The sequence below is a fragment of the Cucumis melo genome, chromosome 12 (assembly GCF_025177605.1).
Source record: "Cucumis melo cultivar AY chromosome 12, USDA_Cmelo_AY_1.0, whole genome shotgun sequence".
Lineage (NCBI taxonomy): Eukaryota > Viridiplantae > Streptophyta > Magnoliopsida > Cucurbitales > Cucurbitaceae > Cucumis > Cucumis melo.
In genome coordinates, this window is record NC_066868.1 from 3,975,940 (window position 1) to 3,991,340 (window position 15,401).

Genomic DNA, 15,401 nt, shown 5'->3' on the forward strand with positions numbered 1-15,401 from the left:
GACGATGGAAATAAAAAAATTCGCACAAGAAGAAGAGAAGAAAGATGATAAAAGGGAAGGACAAACTTGGAATATTTGAAAAAACTGGCCAACTGCATTGATTTTTTCATTTTATTACATGGGCCATAAATATTTTACCCTTTGTTATATTTATGAAAATTTTCCTTGATAATAATTATTTTTATTTTACACTTAAAATAGAAATTCAGACGTACTTTATAATTAATATTTGTTTGTGTATGTATTTTAAAGAAAAAACTATATAAACGAGAGGGATATGTTAGAAATTAAAGTAAAATATGGACTAAGAAAACATGGAACATTTTCAAATATAATAAAAGAAAAATTGAAACTATTTGTAAATATAGCAAAACCGATCAAATTTTTTATAATTCATTTAAATTTATTTTTGTGGTATGTGAAAATAGTTTCAATTTTTTTGCCCAACCTTTCTCCCTTAGATCGAAGCGACGGATTAAGAAAAAAATATTTCCAAAGAAAATTTGTAATGATGAACTTCATTTTTTTTTTTTACTAAGCTAAGACTACATAGTGACATCATTACATGTATATAATAATTATATTTTATAAACTTAGAGATCTCTATATGAAAATTTATTTCACAACCATAATTTTATATAATAACAAAAACACATGTATGGAAGAGAAACTATCGTAAATGTAACAAAACATCAAACTATTTACGGCCAGTGTAACAAAGCCCATAAAGTTAGCTATTTTTTAAATATTTCGGTTTTGCCCTTCCATCTTTCTTTCTTCCTCGCGATTCGTCTTCCTCCTCTATTTCGTCTTCTCCGTTCTTCCCCTGCGATTTCGTCTTTCTTCTTTCCTCTTTTTCTTTTCTGCGATTTCTTTTCATCATCTTTCTTATTTTTCAATTTTTTATTTAAGTCGTTTAACCTTTCCATCGTTTTTCTTCTTTTCCTCTTCTTTTTTTCGCTTCGATTTCTTTCCATTGTTTTTCTACTTTTTCTTTTCTTTTTTCACTGCGATTCCTTTCCATCGTCTTTCTTCTTTTCTTTTTTTACGCGTTTGCATTTGGGTAACCAAATCTAAACGACTTTGTATAAGATTGTGTACAAAAAAAATAGCAAAATCTAATGTGTATAAGACTGTGTACAAAAAAAATAGCAAAATCTAAAAGGTCGTGTATAAAGAATATTGAAAAAAAATCATTTAGATTGGAGTAACCAAATGTAAACGATCGTATAAAAAAAAGTAAACGATTGTGTAAAAAAAGTAAAAAGATTGTGTATAAAGAATCTTGAAAAAAAAAATTATTTAGATTGGAGTAGTCAAATGTAAACGATCGTGTAAAAAAAAGTAAAGGATCATATAAAAAAAGTAAACAATCGTGTAGCAAAAGAATTAAAAAAATCATGTACCAAATTTAAAAAAAAAAAATCATTTAGATTTCGGTCCCCAAATCTAAACGATCGTGTAACAAATTAAACGATGGAATTGAAAAGATAAATTGTAGCCATATCTAAACGATCGCGTATAAATTGTAGCCATATATAAACGATCACGTATAAATTATAACCATATCTAAACGATCACCTTGTAGTCATATCTAAACGATCGCGTATAAATTATAGCTATATTTAAATGATTGTGTATATATTGAAACATATCTAAACGATCGCGTATATATTGAACCATACCTAAACGATCGCGTACAAATCGCAAATATATTACACGCGCGTTATTAATGGCGTGGTTGACGGGGCATTTTTGGTATTTTACACGATGGGCTTTTGGGCTTTTTTCGTTTTTGGAATTGTTCTATATAGTGTAAATATTTTTCCTTTTTTTTATATTTTTCCTTTTTTTATATTTTTGGAAAGACCCCTATATGGATTAACATAAAAATGTTTACATACATAATAGTAACAATTGAAGTTCCTTGTTTAGCAAGGAAGCAAAACTTAGAGGGGAAAAAAATTTTATCTCATTTTTTCATGTTCATCGTAATCAGAATGTTTTAGTGCATTGTGTTGCATATAAAGTGTTGGAGGATTGAGAGTCTTCAATTCCTTATACTCGTTTTCTTTAGTGGTTTATTTTAGCTTAATTCTACTCAACATGATATATATATGCTTGTATAACTTATCTAGTTGTTTTGTCTTTGGTCCTAAAGGAAAGGTATGTGAATACTTTTGATGATCATTAAATGGAACGAAAACTGAAAACCCCACTTAAAACACAAAGGTATGTTTGAATTAGGGGTATAAACGGGTTGGATCAACCCATATTTTCGAGTTGGTTAGGTTGGCAACCAAATAACTCGAATTGTATTCCCAACCCAACCCTTAAAATATGAGTTGAATTTTCGAATTGCATTATGTAACGTCCCAAAATCCGAGAAATTTAATTTTATTAGCTTAAGGGTAAATTTGAAATTTTGGGTGTTATTTAAATGTGGAAGTACTTTACCTTATGGAGATTTGGTACCATTGGATACTTGAAAAATATCTAATTGTCTTAATGTTTGGAATTGATTATTGTTGACCTTAGATTATTATGTATTGGATACTTAATTAATGAGGTTTAAGGATAAAATAATTATTTTGTGAAGGTAATATAATTATTTATTACTTTTGAAAGGGGTAAAGGTGATGTGATTTGGAGAGGGGGAAAGTATTTGAATGTAAAAGGGATTTGATGGAGTTAAATGAAGAGAGAGAAAGGGGTGGTTGTTATTTGGAGTAAATTAGAGAAAAAGATAAAAGAAGATAATAATTATTATATTATTATTTTTTTATTATTTAAAAAGGGCATTGGGAAACGTGGGAGACTATTCATCATCTTCCCCAAATTAAACCCTAATCCCAAATCCTTCAAATTAGCTGCCGCCGTCGCCCTCCTCCAGATCGTCGCCGTCGAGAGTCCGTCACAAGCACCAAGTCGACAGTCAGCCATTAGCCACCCTCTCCAGTCGAGCCAGCTGAGCCGCCAAGCTTCCTTTTAACCCTGTTTTGACCCATATTTTTTCGGTAAGCCTCGGTAGGTTGACTTTGATTTTAACCTATCCAACTAAGGTTATTTTGACCCTAACTAAATTGGTTGCTGGATTAAATTAACTTAGTTAATTGGATGCCAAACTGGGAACTTGTCCAACTAAGTCCAAACCGAGTTCGACCTTGATCTTGGGTAATTCGCCTCAAGTGAGTTTTGGACCAATTTCCCTTGAGGGTAAATTACTAAACTGTGGATTCTTGATTCTTTAGGACTTTCGCAGCTTGGGGGAGCGTGTTGTTACTGCTAGGACTTGTTGAGTAATCTCCAGGTAAGACTAGACCTTCGATTTACATCAAAGAAACTACATGTTTGAATTTATGGTTACGTATTGATGATGGCTAAGTACCTATCTTAAGATTGTAGAGAGAGAGAGAGAGAGACAGATTTTGACATTGTGCCTGCTGATTGACTTTATGGTTAGTATGAATAGTATGGCGATGCTACTGTCTTCGTTCTAGCGACCTGGTGGTAGTTGGGGATGACTGATATGATATGTTAGGATTGGTACGTTATGGTTGACATGTTATTGCATGAATTGATGAAATTATGATATGTATGACAAGTTATGATGTGATTGATGAGAGGTCATGTACATGCGATGTGTAGGGTGTATGTTAGCTTCTTATTAGAGTCGTACCCACATGGGTGTCATTCGGGATCACCACTATTATGACACAAACATGATGTAGAGACCCGACGGGGTCGCTCCCACTTATGACTGCGTAGTCTGACGGGATTATCAGTTTGACATTGACATTGACATAGATATGACGTGAGTGATCCGACGGGACCGCTCACAGCCCGAGCGTCTTAGGTATTCCCTTGGGAATTACCAAGGACGAGCTTGTCCCTACGGGGGTACATGTTGCACGTGTTTGGGGACGTGCCAGTTCAGGGGTACCACTTTCAGGGCTCTAATAGGGAGTTAACAGGCACCTAGTGGGACTAGTAGGGGGTCCCTTACTGAGTATTTTTATGCTCACTCTTTCCATTTTCATTTTTTTTTCAGGCAGAGGCAGAGGTAGGAACAAGGGCAAGCTGGCGAGTGGCTTGAAGTGATCGTGGTGGGCCATAGGGACACGCTTGCTTCCGCTTGTGTCAAAATTGGATTTTAGTATTACATTTCAGTTTTTCGTTTATTTTATTGGTTATTTTATCGTTAAAAGTAGATAGGGCCCGAGTTAGGACTTTGTTTTACACTTATTTCACATTTTCTTTGTTAAATATTTTTATGTTATTTGAAAACTTGAGGTTTTGACTTATTCTATTTTCGAAACTTTACAAACTTATATGTTCTTTAAATAGTAATGACTTCGACTTAGTATAAGGAGTTGGGTCGTTACAGTTGGTATCAGAGCCCAGTGTTTTAGGTTCTTTAGACTGACTTACGATGTAAGTCTATGTTTTGTTCGTTCTATTTTACCCTATGGCTATACGGTCCTTCGCCACTCGCCAGGTATGTCTTAAGGCCTTGTTAAATGTTATAGTTACAATCTTGCCTGAATGAAATGAGAATAGATAGTATGAAGGTTATGTTTTTTTTTTGTGGTGAAAAGTTGTTACTGGTGAAATTTAGGAAAATGCCGCCACGTAGAGGTGCACGCAGAGGAGGTGGTAAGGGAGGCAGAGGAGCCGGACGTGGCCAGTCAGAGGAGCAACCTGCTGTGCCAGCAGCCGACCCTAACGCACCAGTCACCTAGGCGGATCTCGCCGCAATGGAGCAGCGTTATCAGGACATGCTGCAAGCTGCTCTAACGCCTTTCCTCGCTGTCAAGCAGAACCAAGCCGCCCCTGTTCAGGCCCAGACCGTCACTCCTCCAGCCCCTGTGGAAGCTCAGCCCGCGCCAGTTCAACTGTCGGCTGAGGCCAAACACTTGAGGGACTTTAGGAAGTATAATCCTAAAACATTTTATGGATCCATGGACAACACTACCAACACCCAAATGTGGTTGACGTCCATAGAGATTATCTTTTGGTACATGAAGTGCCCTGACGACCAGAAGGTGCAGTGTGCAGTTTTCTTCCTGAAGGATAGAGGCACCGCCTGATGGGAGACTGCTGAGAGGATGCTGGGGGGCGACGATAACCTGGGAGCAGTTCAAGGAGAGCTTCTACGCTAAGTTCTTCTCTACCAACTTGAAGCACGCTAAGCAGCAAGAGTTCTTAAATTTGAAGCAAGGCGACATGACGGTGGAGCAGTACGACGCCGAGTTTGACATGTTGTCCCATTTTGCTTCCGATGTGGTAAGGGATGAGGCTGCCAGGACTGAGAAGTTCGTTAGGGGCCTCAGACTAGACCTCTAGGGCATCGTCCGAGCCCTCCGGCCAGCCACTCATGTTGACGTACTACGCATAGCCCTGAACTTGAGTCTACAGGAGAGAGCTGATCTGTCCAAGGCTGCAGGCAGGGGGTCGAACCTTGGTCAGAAGAGGAAGGCCGAGTCGCAGCCTGTCTTGGCACCGCAGCGAGACTCGAGGTCAGGAGGTGTCTTCCAGCGGCATCGTCAGGAGTTGGCTGCGGCAGGGAGAACTTTGAGGGAGCTACCTGCTTGTGGGAGGTGTGGGAGAGTTCATAGAGGTCGTTGCTTGATAGGGAGCGGAGTTTGCTTCAGGTGCAAGCAACCAGGGCATAACGCTGATGTTTGTCCTCAGAGACTCATCGGGACTACCCCGCACCAGCCTCCCGCTTCACAGCAGGGAAGAGTTTTTGCCACTACCCGTCAGGAGACCGAGCGAGCTGGTACAGTGGTGACAGGTACGCTCCCAATCTTGGGGCATTATACTTTTGTACTGTTTGACTCTGGATCATCCCATTCTTTTATATCTTCAGTCTTTGTTCGACAAATGGGTTTAGAAGTTGAACCGTTGGGTAGTATATTCTCAGTTTCTACCCCATCGGGGGCGATCATGTTGTCAAAAGAAAAGATAAAGGCATGTCAGGTAGGGGTAGCGGATCATATGTTAGACGTGACCCTACTAGTGTTAGACATGTAGGATTTTGATGTAATACTAGGCATGGAATGGTTGTGTGCTAACCATGCAAGCATAGATTGTTTCCTTAAGGAAGTCATCTTTAACCCTCCCTCTGGGACTAGCTTCAAATTCAAGGGGGCAGAAATCGTTTGTATACCCATGGTCATTTCAGCCATGAAGACTAGTAAACTACTCAGCTAGGGTACCTGGAGCATCTTGGCAAGCGTAGTAGATACCAGAGAACCAGAAGTTTCTCTGTCCTCCAAACCAGTGGTAAGGGAATACCCCGATGTTTTCCCCGATGAGCTTCCAGGACTTCCACCTCCCAGGGAGATAGACTTCGCCATTGAGTTAGGGCCCCTTACAGAATGGCTCCAACGGAGCTAAAGGAGCTGAAGGTGCAGTTGCAGGAGTTACTGGACAAGGGTTTTATTCGACCCAGTGTGTCAACTTGGGGAGCACCAGTGTTGTTCGTGAAGAAGAAGGATGGGTCGATGCGCCTTTGCATTGACTATAGAGAGCTAAACAAGGTGACAGTTAAGAATCGCTACCCCTTGCCCAGGATTGATGACTTGTTCGATCAGTTGCAGGGAGCCACTGTCTTTTCTAAGATCGACCTGCGATCAGGCTATCACCAGTTGAGGATCAGGGACAGTGATATTCCTAAGACGGCCTTCCGTTTAAGATACAGACATTACGAGTTCATTGTGATATCTTTTGGGTTGATAAATGCTCCTGCGGTATTTATGGATTTGATGAACAGGGTGTTTAAGGACTTCTTGGACTCGTTCGTCATAGTTTTCATTGATGACATCTTGGTCTACTCCAAGATCGAGGCTGAGCATGAGGAGCACTTGCACCAGGTTTTGGACTCTTCGAGCCAATAAGCTGTACGCTAAGTTCTCAAAGTGTTAATTCTGGCTGAAGAAGGTATCTTTCCTTGGACACGTGGTGTCCGGCGAGGGAGTTTCTGTAGACCCAGCAAAGATCGAAGCAGTTACTAGTTGGCCTCGACCGTCGACAGTTAGCGACATTCGTAGTTTCTTGGATTTGGCAGGTTACTACAGGAGGTTCGTGGAAGACTTCTCTCGTATAGCCAGTCCCTTGACTCAGTTGACCAGGAAGGGGACCCCTTTTGTTTGGAGCCCAGCTTGCGAGAGTAGCTTCCAGGAACTTAAGCAGAAGCTCGTGTCTGCACCAGTTCTGACAATGCCAGATGGATCGGGGAACTTTGTGATTTACAGTGATGCCTCCAAGAAGGGATTGGGTTGCGTGCTGATGCAGCAGGGCAAGGTAGTTGCTTATGCCTCCCACCAGTTGAAGTGTCACGAGCAGAACTATCCTACCCACGACCTAGAGTTGGCAGCAGTGGTTTTTGCACTGAAGATATGGAGACATTACCTGTACGGTGAGAAGATACAGATTTTCACTGACCATAAGAGCCTGAAGTACTTCTTCACCCAGAAGGAGTTGAATATGAAGCAGAGGAGGTGGCTTGAATTAGTGAAAGACTATGACTGTGAGATTTTGTATCACCCAGGTAAGGCAAACGTAGTAGCTGACGCGTTGAGTAGAAAGGTTGCGCATTCCACGGCACTTATCACCAAGCAAGCTCCCTTACTAAGAGATCTCGAGAGAGCCGAGATTGCAGTCTCAGTAGGAGAAGTGACCTCACAGTTGGCCCAGTTGACCGTGCAGCCGACCTTGAGATAGAGGATTATTATTGCTCAGCTAAACGATCCTTACTTGGCCGAGAAGCGTCTATTGGTAGAGGCAGGGCAAAGTGAGGATTTCTCCATATCCTTTGACGACAGACTTACTTTTGATGGACGTTTGTGCGTGCCAGAAGACAGTGCAGTCAAGGAAGAGCTTTTGAAGGAGGCTCACAATTCTCCATTTGCTATGCACCCTGGAAGTACGAAGATGTACCAAGACTTAAGGTGTGTCTATTGGTGGAGGAACATGAAGAGAGAAGTGGCAGACTTTGTCAGTGATGCTTAGTGTTGCAGCAGGTGAAGGCACCTAGGCAGAGGCTAGCAGGGCTATTGCAACCCTTGAGTGTGCCATGATGGAAATAGGAGAGTGTGTCGATGGACTTCATTACAGGACTGTCCAGGACTCTAAAGGGCTATACAGTGATCTGGGTTGTCGTCGACAGACTCACGAAGTCAGCCCACTTTGTGCCAGGGAAATCCACTTACACTGCCAGTAAGTGGGGGCAATTGTATATGACGGAGATAGTGAGACTACATGGAGTACCCGTATCCATCATTTCAGATAGAGATGCTCGTTTCACATCGAAGTTCTGGAAAGGACTTCAACTAGCCTTGGGCACGAGGCTAGACTTCAGTACAACCTTTCATCCTCAGACTGATGGTCAAACAGAGAGGTTGAACCAGGTTTTGGAAGATATGCTGCGAGCCTGTGTTCTGGAGTTCTTAGGGAGTTGGGACTCTCACTTGCACTTAATGGAATTCGCCTATAATAACAGCTACCAGGCTACCATCGGCATGGCACCATTTGAGGCTCTGTATGGTAAGTGTTGTAGATCCCCCGTCTGCTGGGGACGAGGTTGGTGAGCAGAGGATGCTAGGCCCCGAGTTAGTTCAGACCACCAACGCAGCCATACAGAAGATCTGAGCTCGTACGTTGACGGTACAGAGCAGACAGAAGAGTTATGTTGATGTGCGGCGTAAGGATCTCGAGTTTGAGGTGGGAGATATGGTCTTTCTGAAGGTAGCACCTATGAAGGGTGTTCTGAGGTTCAAGAAGAAGGGAAAGCTAAGTCCACGTTTTGTAGGGCCATTTGAGATATTGGAACGGATTGGCCCTGTAGCTTATCACTTGGCGTTGCCCCCATCATTTTTTGCAGTACATGATGTGTTTCACGTCTCCATGCTGAGGAGGTATGTCACAGACCCGACACATGTGGTTGACTTCGAGCCATTGCAAATTAATGAGGACTTGAGCTACGAGGAGCAACCGATCGAAATTTTGGCAAAAGAGGTCAAGATGCTCCGTAATCGAGGAATCTAACTGGTTCAAGTTCTTTGGCGAAACCACAGAGTTGAAGAGGCCACATGGGAGAGAGAAGAGGACATGAGAGCCCAGTACCCCGAGCTGTTCGAGGACTAGAACTTTCGAGGACGAAAGTTTTTCAAAGGTGGAAAGATTGTAACGCCCCAAAATCCGAGAAATTTAATTTTATTAGCTTAAGGGTAAATTTGGAATTTTGGTTGTTATTTAAATGTGGAAATACTTTACCTTATGGAGATTTGGTCCCATTGGATATTTGAAAAATATCTCATTGTCTTAATGTTTGGAATTGATGATTGTTGACCTTAGACTATTATGTATTGGATACTTAATTAATGAGGTTTAAGGATAAAATAATTATTTTGTGAAGGTAATATAATTATTTATTACTTTTAAAAAGGGTAAAGGTGATGTGATTTGGAGAGAGGGAAAGTATTTGAATGTAAAAGGGAGTTTTGATGGAGTTAAATGAAGAGAGAGAAAGGGGTGGTTGTTATTTGGAGTAAATTAGGGAAAAAGATAAAAGAAGATAATAATTATTATATATTTTTTTTATTATTTAAAAAGGGGCATTGGGAAACGTGGGAGACTATTCATCATCTTCCCCAAATTAACCCTAATTCCAAATCCTTCAAATTAGCCGCCGCCGCCGCCTTCCTCCAGATCGTCACCGTCGAGAGTCCGTCGCAAGCACCGAGCCGTTAGCCACCATTCCAGTCGCGTCAGAGAGCCGTCCGAGCCGTTTGAACCGTCAAGCGGCAGCCGCAACGGCCCGCACTCGAAGCATCTCCGCCGTAGTCTGCCCGATCCATCTTCGGCCTCCAGCCAGTGCCGCGTCGTCGAAGGTCCGCGTCCAGCGTCTCAGCCGTCCCCCAAACCCGGAGCCGACCCGCAACCGCGTCGCTTCACCGCGTGAAGTCACTCGACCCACGTACCTGCCGCGACTCGACCCGCGTCTGCTCGTATGTTCGCTCGCACGCCCGCGCGCCGCTCTGCGCGCCAACCCCGAGCCACCAGTCGCGCCCACGCGCGCCTGCTCCATGCCTCCAGCCGCGCCTGCACCGTATTCGTGAGCCAAAATCCTTCCAGCCGAGCCACTAGTTATTTTCGCCTCTCCAGTCGAGCCAGCTGAGCCGCCAAGCTTCCTTTTAACCCTGTTTTGACCCATATTTTTTCGGTAAGCCTCGGTAGGTTGACTTTGATTTTAACCTATCCAACTAAGGTTATTTTGACCCTAACTAAATTGGTTGCTGGATTAAATTGACTTAGTTAATTGGAAGTCGAGCTGGGAACTTGTCCAACTAAGTCCAAACCGAGCCCGACCTTGATCTTGGGTAAGTCGCCTCAAGTGAGTTTTGGACCAATTTCCCTTGAGGATAAATTACTAAATTGTGGATTCTTGATTCTTTAGGACTTTCGCCGCTTGGGGGAGGGTGTTGTTACTGCTAGGACTTGTTGAGTAATCTCCAGGTAAGAGATTCTCCTACTAGACCTTCGATTTACATCAAAGAAACTGCATGTTTGAATTTATGGTTACGTATTGATGATGGCTAAGTACATATCTTAAGATTGTAGAGAGAGAGAGAGACAGATTTTGACATTGTGCCTGCTGATTGACTTTATGGTTAGTGTGAATAGTATGGCGATGCTACTGTCTTCGTTCTAGCGACCTTGTGGTAGTTGGGGATGACTGATATGATATGTTAGGATTGGTACGTTATGGTTGATATGTTATGGCATAAATTGATGAAATTATGATATGTATGACAAGTTATGATGTGATTGATGAGAGGTCATGTACATGCGATGTGTAGGGTGTATGTTAGATTCTTATTAGAGTCGTACCCACATGGGTGTCCTTCGGAATCACCACTATTATGACACAGACATGATGGAGAGACCCGACGGGGTCGCTCCCACTTATGACTGCGTAGTCTGACGGGATTACCAGTCTAACATTGACATTGACATAGACATGACGTGAGTGATCCGACGGGACCGCTCACAGCCCGAGTGTCTTAGGTATTCCCTTGGGAATTACCAAGGACCAGCTTGTCCCTACGGAGGCACATGTTGCACGTGTTCGGGGACGTGCCAGTTTAGGGGTACCACTTTTAGGGCTCGAAAAGGGAGTTAACAGACACCTAGTGGGACTAGTAGGGGGTCCCTTACTGAGTATTTTTATGCTCACTCTTTCCATTTTCATTTTTTTCAGGCAGAGGCAGAGGTAGGAACAAGGGCAAGCTGGCGAGTGACCAAAAGTGATCGTGGTGGACCATAGGGACACGCTTGCTTCCGCTTGTGTCAAAATTGGATTTTAGTATTGCATTTCAGTTTTTCGTTTATTTTGTTGGTTATTTTATTTCGTTAAAGTAGATAGGGCCCGAGTTAGGACTTTGTTTTACACTTATTTTACATTTTCTTTGTGAAATATTTTAATGTTATTTGAAAACTTGAGGTTTTGACTTATTCTATTTTCAAAACTTTACAAACTTATATGTTCTTTTAAATAGTAATGACTTCGACTTAGTATAAGGAGTTGGGTCGTTACACATTATTTATTTTCATTCCTAATGTTTATAAAGTTTAAAATTGTTGTTCTGTCATATCCATAAATACACACATCTAAAATTTCAAACATCCATAAATTTAAAGTTTCAAATATGCACAAAAGTTCAACATTCCAAACATTATTCATAAATATTAAATATATATTCTGCTCAACATAATTAATAATATATATATATATATATTATTAATTTGTTGGTTTGAGGTTGAATCGAATTTTTCAACTTCCAAACTGAGATCCAACTCAACCCAATTCACATCTTAAACTAACCCAACCCAACCTGTATAATATGAATTGGATAGTTCAAGTTTAGGGTTATTTGAGTTATTCTTACACTCCTAATTTGAATTACCTAAAAAAAACATTCTCCAATCATTCATTTTCCTTTCAACATTTATATGAAAAAGAACTTTTTGTATATGTTTAGTTACATTTTCTCGAAAGTTTGTTTAGTTTGTACTAAGCTAAGATATTTTTACTTAGTAACAAATTTATAATACATAAAAGTTGCAAATAAAATAAAATAAGTAAATAAAAGCATTACTTTCAAATATAATAAGATAAATCAAGGGATATTTTAAAAAATATAACAAAACGGCAAAATATTTACACTATATACAACAATTTCAAAAACGAAAAAAGCCCAGAGGCCCACAATGGAAAATACCTAAAATAGTCCCGTTAACAACATCATCAACAACACGCGTAATATATTTAGTACACGATCGTTTAAATTTGGCTATTATTTGATACAGATCGTTTAGATTTGAATTTAGGTAGCCAAATCTAAACAATTTTTCAAGATTATTTGTATACAATTATTTAATTTGGTTACATGATCGTTTAGATTTGGTTAAATGACTTTTTTCAAGATTTTTTTGTACACGATCGTTTAGATGTGGCGACTCAATCATTTATTTTTTGTACATGATTGTTTTAGATTTAGCTACCTAAATCTAAACTATTTGTTTTAAGATTCTTGGTACACAATCATTTAGATTTAGATATTTTTGTACACGATCGTTTTAGATTTGACTACCCAAATATAAAAGACATTTTTTTCAAGATCTTTTATATTTAGTACACAATCTTGAACAATCAAATAACAGTTTGAAAAAAAAATCTTTTATATTTCGTACAAGATCTTGAACTAAATAACAGTGTGGAAAAAAAAGAGGAAAGAAGAAAGATGATGGAAAGAACAGTTTGAATTTTTTTTTTAAAAAAAATAGATCTTTTATATTTCGTACACGATCTTGAACCAAATAGCAGTTTGAAAAAAAAAAAGGAAAGAAAGATGATGGAAAGAAAAAAAAATTACAGAAGAGGAAGAGGAGAAAAACGATGAAAAGGAAGGAGAAAAGCCTGGAATATTTTTTAAAAATGACCACCTTTATAAGTTTTTTTTATTTTGTTACACCAACCGTAAATATTTCTTTGATTTGTTATATTTATGAAATTTCTCATAAACTAAAATATTTATAAATATAGTAAAATTTTAATTTTCATCCCATAAAAAATGTGCTAATCTTGCATAATTTAGGATCGTTACATGAACGGGTTTCAAACCAATCAAGAGTAGAATGTGAATGTTGATGTGGATACGGTGCTAAAATGGTCAAAGACAAAGTAAAAATGAATCAAGAAAATACCATATTTGGCATCTTCCTTGCAGCGTAGCGACGCCCTATGGTATTGTAAGGCATTGACATCCTTATTTGTGTAAAGCATACAATTTCGTGGCGCTATAAACCTAACGCGCAAGGTTTTCGGCCAGCACCGCAATGTTGTCTCTAGCATCGTGGCGCCGTTACAAAATTTATAAATGTTCCTTACACCACCGGCTTGACTTATATATTTCTAATTCCATCCATCCTTTACTCAAGTTCTCTCTATTTTCTAAGTCTTTTAGTCTAGTTGTATGCATTCGAACATCTTCCTATTGCTATCAAGAATTGGTTAAGGTACACGTTTCTAGCTTGGGTCATTTGAGATTTTTCCTATTTTGATGTATTTGTAATTTTTAAACTAGATTATCTCTTAGTTCTTAATTCCAATTTTATCTTAAATGGATTCATATCTTGCTATCAGACGCTTGGAGATTGCTTGATTACAACTTTGTTAAAGCATTAGCTTAAGATTGCTTGCTAATTAATTAGGTGAGCATCGATCGATCTAATCCTTGAATTGAATTTGCACGAATATTTAGTTAGCACTAGAACAAATATAGGCTTTAATGTCGATTGGAAAAAATGGAAAATGAACATTAATGTCGGTTTTGAAAAGGCGGATGTTTAATGTCGGTTTTCCACCGACATTAAAGACTAAGCTTTAATGTCGGTTTTAAACCGACATTAAAGGTCCGCCATTTTGAAAACCGACATTAAAGGTCCATTTAATTTTTTTTTAATAATTTTATTTTGTGAAAAAATAACAGTCTCTCTCTTACTTTACTCTTTCGACCCTCTCCTACTCGCGCAATCCCTTTTCTTCTCCAAATGAATTCGTCCATTTCTTCTTCGGCGACTTTTTCTTCTCCGATGCCCGTTCCTTCTCCGAATAACAATCGCTGCCACCATTGAGCTTGTCGCCACTATTGTGATTTGGCGTTGGTTTTGGAAACCTTCTTCAACCTCTCTCCTTCAAAAGTCAATCGACATCCTTGGCGTTGGTTTGGCAGAGAGAAAGTGATTGAGGAAGATCACAGATTTCTCATTGTTTTTCTCATCTTCTTTTCTTTTTCTGAATCCTTCCCATATTCATCCAAAGGCATGCTCATCCACTTTCTGTAGAGGTAAATTCGTATTTTACATTTTCCATTCTTCATCTTCGATTTTGATTTTCGATTTTCATTGGGTTTCCTTCCTTTGAGTTTCTGTTTCCCCTTTTCGTTCAATGGGAATGTTACGGTTGATTGATTTGTTTTTTATAATTTTATGAACTATTCATATCCAACTTTAGGGTTTAGGGTCGAATCACCATCGCTCTCTATTTTCTCTTCTTCTTCGATAGCTCCGTCACTCTCTTCTTATGGATTGTTGGTCCCTTTCTCTCCCTCTCGACGACGAGTTCAAGAAGCTCGTCAATCGTATGAACCCTCACAGGTTTCTTTTTCTCTTTAATCTTCGATTTTCATTATGGGTTTTGTTTACTCTGATTCTTTTCTTAAATGGGTTTTGTTTTCCAGGGTTACCATTGATAATGATTCCAGCAGAAAAGCTACTCCGATTAAGGTCTTTTTTTTTTCTACTTCAATTCTTATTTTCAAGATGGGTTTTGGGTTTTTTCTAATTGGAATTGAGTTGTGAAATTTTTCAGGTTGCTAGTGCTAATAAGCGAGGGAGTTTACTGGAAGTGGTTCAGGTTCTTAATGATTTTAATCTCATAATTTGTTGTTGTGTTTTGTTGATAGTTCAGGTTCAGGTTTTGTTGTGTTTTTCATTGGCAATCCTTAGATTTCTTCTCAAGGGTTTTGGAGTATCCAAGATTTCCTCTCAAATTATTGTAAGTACTCATTTTTCTAATCATTAATTTGCATTTTTCTCTTTTTTGGATTTTATTTAATTTAATTTCCTATGCATTTTCTTGTTTTAAATACTCTTTTTTCTCCGGAAATTAAAGGGGTCTTTTTAATTGTGTTTCTATGACTTTTGATTGTTTAGTTCAAAGTCCATGAAGTGTAATATAATTAATAGTATAACATTGTGCACCTTTTTTTTTCAAGTACTTCAATATTTGTGGAGTTTAAGGTTTGAAACTATTGATATTTGAAATAGTAATT

General features: G+C 39.2%; 1 long non-coding RNA gene across 1 annotated transcript; it reads left to right on the forward strand.

Moving 5' to 3' along the window:
• Nucleotides 1-14,304: 14,304 nt before the first annotated feature.
• LOC127144464 (uncharacterized) lies at nucleotides 14,305-14,853 on the forward strand. The gene is made up of 3 exons (XR_007816119.1): nucleotides 14,305-14,414; nucleotides 14,582-14,724; nucleotides 14,808-14,853. It is a non-coding gene; the product is annotated as an uncharacterized LOC127144464 (long non-coding RNA).
• Nucleotides 14,854-15,401: the final 548 nt, after the last annotated feature.